This window comes from Marmota marmota, unplaced genomic scaffold (genome assembly GCF_001458135.2).
Source record: "Marmota marmota marmota unplaced genomic scaffold, marMar, whole genome shotgun sequence".
NCBI classification, from domain to species: Eukaryota; Metazoa; Chordata; class Mammalia; order Rodentia; family Sciuridae; genus Marmota; species Marmota marmota.
In genome coordinates, this window is record NW_026000205.1 from 3256771 (window position 1) to 3262836 (window position 6066).

General features: G+C 59.6%; 1 protein-coding gene across 1 annotated transcript in view; it reads left to right on the forward strand.

Moving 5' to 3' along the window:
• Window positions 1-6066, forward strand: part of Meis3 (Meis homeobox 3) — a 26013-nt gene that overhangs the window by 2677 nt on the left and 17270 nt on the right. The window contains exon 2 of the mRNA XM_048790636.1: window positions 1379-1381. The gene's annotated coding sequence lies outside the window, so the exon portion shown is untranslated. The remainder of the gene's footprint in view (window positions 1-1378; window positions 1382-6066) is intronic.

A 6066-nucleotide genomic window follows, 5' to 3' on the forward strand; every position in this document is an offset into this window, starting at 1 on the left:
GCATTTTTAACTTTGGAGGTCACCCATCTGTTGGTAGCCTCCTGCATTTTCTTACTGCCCCTATTTCCGGCCTAAAGGGCATACCTGGGATATGGGGAGTGTGGCCCACTCCTTACGCCCCTAGGATGACCCTGCCACCCCATAACCTCGTGCTCCCCACGAGTTCTTCGCCTTCTGTCGTCCAGTTGTGCTAGTCTCCACACCCAGACTCACCCACCCCTCCTCGCCCTCAGCTCATCAGCACCCCTCACCGTTCTCTGTGATTCCGTACAAGTTGCCATAAAATTTTGAAATTCTGCCTGAAAACGTCTTGCGGTGGGACGTTGGGATTCGAGAGGAGGGGGCGGATGAGGTGTTTGAGATGTGGGCAATTCTGATGCAGACCAGATAATCTGGGCTTTTAGGGTCCCCAGTCCTCTGGGGGAGGCACCACGTCTACCCGCCACGCAGGAGGGCTGCCTCCCCTAGCCACGCCCACGCCCTCGGCTGGGGCCCCCACTGGCCACGCCCTGTTCATCAGCCCCAAACTCTTCAGTCCTGGGAACAGTAGGGAGAGGGATCCCGACTTGAGCCGAGGGCCGGTGGGGGCTTCCTGATTAAAGCAGCTCTCGGCGTCCTGGGGTCAGGAGGGTGCGCGCGGGCAGAGGCACCGCCGGTGCAAAGGTGTGCAGAGCTGCGGGTGGTGGCTCCTCCAGAGTCCTGCACCTTCGGGACAGTAGGAAATAAACCGGGTGGGCGGGGCCGTGAAGAGGACCCGTCCTAGGTGACGTTCCAGCAGGTCTTGCAATCGAAGGGCGAAGGGGACGCCAAGGGGGAGAGGCGGGCGGTGGCAGTGGACCTCGTGGCCGGAGGCTCCTCCTGCTCTCCGCGATGACGAAGTTGGAAACCAGGTTGGCGCTGGAAGCGGGGAGGCTGGGTTGGATGGCGGGAGTGCCAGGTGAGAAGCGGGAAAAGGGACCAGGCCGGCGAAGGGATTCGGAAAGAGCATCCCGGCGGGGAAAGGTGGCACTTCTAAGGCAGGTGGCCGGAAAGCCGCTGGGAGAAGGACCTGCGGGCAGGGGACGGGGCGGGGCGGGGCGGCGCCGTACCCAGGGCCGCCAGCAGGGGGCGCCGCTGCCGCCCGGGCGTGGGGCGCAGGGAGCGGTCCTCGCGGCTGAGGAGACGCGTGGCTGTGGCTTTGGCCAAGGACAGGAGCGCAGGCGTCGCCAGCCCACGCCCAGCGGGGAGGGCCCGGGCCTTACCCTGCTCCCTCCCACCGGTCCCCTGCTGCCGCCTCCCTCTGGTGAGCCCAGCCCACGCCCAGGTGGAGGGCCGCCCAGGTGGAGGGTCGCAGGTGTGGGGCATGCAGGCGCCAGGCCGGGGCGCTGCGTGGAGCCAGAGGGTGGAAGCGGGTCGAAGCGGGAGGGGTGGCCTGCAGGAGAGTCCCCAGCACAGGTGAACAGGCTTGGGGAACAGGTGGTTCACGCAGAGGGAACAGGAGGGGACAGAGCAGGGACACCTGCAGTTCAGGAGAGGGGGATTTGAGTTTGGGGATTTGTCAGCAAGCCCTGGGGCGGGCTGCCTAGGAGGTCTGTGACATCAACGGGGCCTTGAGACGCCCCACCTGTAGGGGGCCCATGCCAGACCAGAGAGCTGTAGGCAGAGAAGAAAGCAGAGAGGGAGGAAATAAACCAGGTGACAGGGACCCCCAAGGCCAAGAGACACGTGCCCAGGATGGGGACGTGGCCGGGGGACCAAGTCGAGACTGATGGAACTTGGTGAAGGATTCAGGGACATGAGAAGTAGGAAGGACCTTTGGATTTCCGCCTTGATTAGGGCAGTTTGTTGGAGGGTGTGGGGCAGAATCAGGATGGTCCGGAGTGGGGACAGAGAGTTGGGGACATTGAGGCTGTGGACAGCTCTTTGAGGAACCTTGATGTGGAGGACAGAAGATGATTCGGGGTGGGAGGGGGCTTGTCCCCAGGGTGGGAGGGGCCATCCAGCAGGAGGCATTGGCTCCAGGGGCAGAAGAGAAATGGAGGGATGGCTGTCGTGGGAACAGTGCCAGAGCCAGCAGTGACGGCCTGTGCCAAGCCCTGTGCGGGCTCCGCCTCAGCATAGTTGAATCTCATGAAATCCACCTCGGTGGCATGAACCACCCCACTCCCCAGGGGCTCAGAGAGGTGGAGCAGCCTGACCAGGGTGTCACAGCAAGGAAGGACAGAGGTGGGAGATGAGAGGCCTGGGGTGCAGAGGGACAGGGACACTTCCACCCTAACAAGGGGGGTGGGCCTAGAGACCAGGAAAGTTCCAGTCTAGGGTGAGAATGCGAGCAAGGTCTTGGCTTCAAAGAGTGGCGAGCCTGGAACTTGGCAAGACCAGGAACGTCACACAGGTCCCTTGTCCCAGCCCAGACGTTACAACTCCCACTCTGATGCAGAATGCAGGGGTCAGCTCAGGAGTGACTTAAACAGCCCTGGGAGGCGGCACAGCATAATGACTTGACTTCTCTGTGCCTGGGTTCCTGAACCTGGGAAATAGGGTGATCCTGCTGCTGATGGTCACTACTTCACAAGATTAAATGAGCGTATAATAGAGAAGTTTCTGCACCCAGTAAACAGGAACAGTGATCCTTTCCAGTGGTCCCACTTGCATGTTCCCTTGTCTGTCTCTCCCTCTCTGTGTCTCACACTCCCCTACAACTGTCATCCCAGGGGGCAGTCACCTGTCTGTTGCTCTGAGCCAGACAGGGGCCCTCCTTCTGAAGCCAGCCTCTCACAGATCCCCTGGGCCACTCAGTGCCTTCTGAGCCTCTGCTAGACTCCATACCACAAGTTTTGTTACTGGTCCTAAATTCTACTTCCCTTCCCCATGCCTGCCCTCCATTCAGGAGTGGCCATGCAGCTTGCCTCAGCCCAGGTAAGAGGGCAGAAGTGAGGTGTGACCTGGGTGGAAGCTTTAAAGTCAGCACCTGGTCTGTGTCTCTTCCCCCTTGGCCATGACGATCCATGATGGGTCCATAGTCACCTGCTCTAATAGCCAGGGGCCCCACAGTGATGGTAACAACCTCGTAATGCAATCAAGATATGCACCTTTCTTCCCTTTAACTGAGATGTTGGGGCTGTTTGTTACTGTAGCGCAGCACAGCCTATGCTGACTGGCACATCTGCTTCCGTGCAATCTGTCAGTCAGCTCCTCTGTGCGAACTCAAGAACCTGTACAGATGCCGAGGGAATAGACTAATGAGGAGTCCGAGCCAGAGCCCATGGCACCAAAAAGGTCCGTGGACAAGTCCCAGGAACTCCCCGAGGAGAGAGGCTGTAACAGTCACTGTACTTTCAAATTGATCAGTGATTTAAAATATCCCAGGGTGTTGATTCTGGAGTCAGACTGTCTGGGTTCAAATCCCAGCTTCACCATTCACCAGCTGTGCTGCTGTGGGCAAGTTCCTTAACCTCTCTGTGCCAACTTGGGGAAGTTAACCTCCTTGACTTCATCTATAAGATGAGGACAATGACAGAACCCACCATGCTGGTGTGCTGCGATGATCAGGGAGGTGAGCCATCTGCACACCTGCCCCAGAGCCCGGTGAGGGCACCAGCACCAGCACCCACAGGGCCTCCACCCCATCCACTCCTCCGCTGGTCCTCATCTGCATTAGCCGATGTCATCTGTGGTGGCAGATAAACTGCAGATTCTCGATGGCTCCAGATGATCAAGGCCTGTAGTGACAGTGGTCAGGCAACTTCCCCAGGACGCTCCTCTCCTAGGTCCTGGGAACAGTCTCCCCTCGGCCCACAGTGGGTCTCTCTCCCCCTCCCTCCTTTGCCTTCTCCATCGGAACCTTCCCTTCCCTCCCTCTGTGTTCCCAAAGGTCTTCCCGCCTGTGTGTATCCGTTATCTGCTGCTGAGTAACAAACAGCCCCTCCCCTGGGGCTTGGAGGCTGGAGGCAGCTGCATATGGTCTCTCAGGAGTCTTGGTGTTGGCCAGTGGTTCTCCCGTGCCACGCAGTGCCCCTGAGGTCACTCCTGTGCATTCTGGAGCTGGGCTGGGGCTAGAAGGTACAAGACGTGCTCCCCTGGGTGGCAGCTGGAGCTGTCTGTCCCCCGCACAGCCCCTTCCTCCTTTAGGCTGCGCTGACTTCCATCTGGCACAGGATGAGGTGCCACAGTGCCACCTCCTTCCTCTAGAACTTGATCATCGCCCCAGAAGGACACCCCACACTCCTCAGCGGTCACTCCCGTCCTCCCTGCTCCAGCCTGGCAGCCGTTGCTGCCTTCTGCCCCAGGGTCTCGCCCTTGGGGACATCTGGCTTAGGTGGCCTTTGGTGCCTGGCTTTGTCCACAGAGCGGCGTGGGGTGGACAGATGGTCCCCGCTGCATGGCTGGAGCACTTGGTTTCCTGGTTCTCCAGTCCCGACTCTGAGGCTCCTGTGGTTTCTTTGCCAGGGCTCACAGGCTCTCGGGATGGTGGTTGGAGGTGCACTGGTCGAAGGTCCCCAGAGAAAGAGGGTCAGTGTGTGAGCATGGCGTGGGGGAGCTGCTGCTCTGTGCAATCATGGGGCCAAGTTCAATCCTGTCAGTCCGCCCGGCAGGCTGGAGACCCAGAAGAAACTGGTGCTGCAGGTCAAGTCCAAAGACCATCTGGAAGCGGTATTACCTCTTCCACCAGGACCCCAGTGTCTTTCTCTTAAGGCCTTCAACTGATTGGCTACAGCCCACCCACAAAAATCTGCTTTTCTCCAGTTCAGCTGATTTAAATGTTAATCTCATTTAAAATACTTTTCACAGGGGGCTGGGGTTGTGGTTCAGAGGTAGAGTGCTCGCCTCGAATGTGCAAGGCCCTAGGTCCGATCCTCAGCACCACACACAAAAATAATAAATAAATAATGAAGTAAAAAAAAAAAAAAACTTTTCACAGCATCATCGAGTCTGGTGTTTGATCAAGTATCCGGGCACCGTAGCCTCGCGAAGTGAACACAACTAGCCACCCCTTAGGTCTCTCTCCCCTTCCCTGCTCTGTCCACCCAGCAGTCACTGCCCCGTCACTGTCTCCTGAGCTCCACAGAAGTAAGGATGGCAGGCCAGTGATTGACCTGGGAGGTGACCCAGGGGCACTGGAGTGTGCCGGGCAAGGGTGGAAACGTTAAAGGTCCTGTGGATGGCATCTTCCCCCGGGACCTCCAGGGGACTGTGCAGAGCTCGCCCCTGCCTCCTCTTCCAGTGGGAGGATGTGTGGACACCAGCGACCCCCAGGGCCGCCTCCTGTCCTGGCACCAGGAAGGACTGGTTCCTGGCTCCTCCTCCATGTCCTGCCTGTGTCCCCTCAGGATTGCCTGAAGGACTAAAGTCAGACTCAAGGGAGGACTCGGGACATGCAGAGCTGGGGAGAGGAGGGAAGGGTTCCCGGCCGCCTGAGCGGAGCTTGGTCTTCAGTGCCTCCCAAGACACCTCGGCTGTCTCCTCTCCCTGTCCCCTGCCCTCCCTGTCCCCTGCCCTCCCTGTCCCGGGCTGTCTCACTGCAGTCCCCTGCAGGGGAGGTGGAGGATGATGGATTGAAAAGGGCAGCTGGGGTCAGCAGAGGAGGCTGCAGGACTGGAGGGGAAGAGGCAAGGGCAGGGGGGAGCAGAGGCCACAGAAGGGGACAGGGGGGCTGGGGAGGCTGCAGGGACAGGGACAAAAGGAAACAAGAGAGTGTTAGCCTGGAAGCCCACAGACTGCAACCCACGGGGCAGCAGGAGAGAGGCAGAGGTGGAGGCCCAGGTGCAAGCCGGGCTCTCACCCTTGGCCAGGGCCTGTGGCCTCAGCACAGGGACACCAGGGACCACAGAGGGTGGATGGGAAGCAGAGGGGGGCTCACCTGCGGGGTAAGGCAGACACGGCCAGAGACAGGAAGGCACAGAGAAAGGAGGGGCTCAGGGAAGAGGAGGAGGAGGCCAGGAGAGGAGGCCCAGAGAGCAACTGGGGACAAAAAAAGTAGACTCAGACAATACGGACAGAAAGACTGTGAGAGAAGAGAGATATGAGGGGGGGAAGAGCCGGGGGGGGGGCGGCGCCTTGAGGGGGAGCATGCGGCCTGAGCTCGGC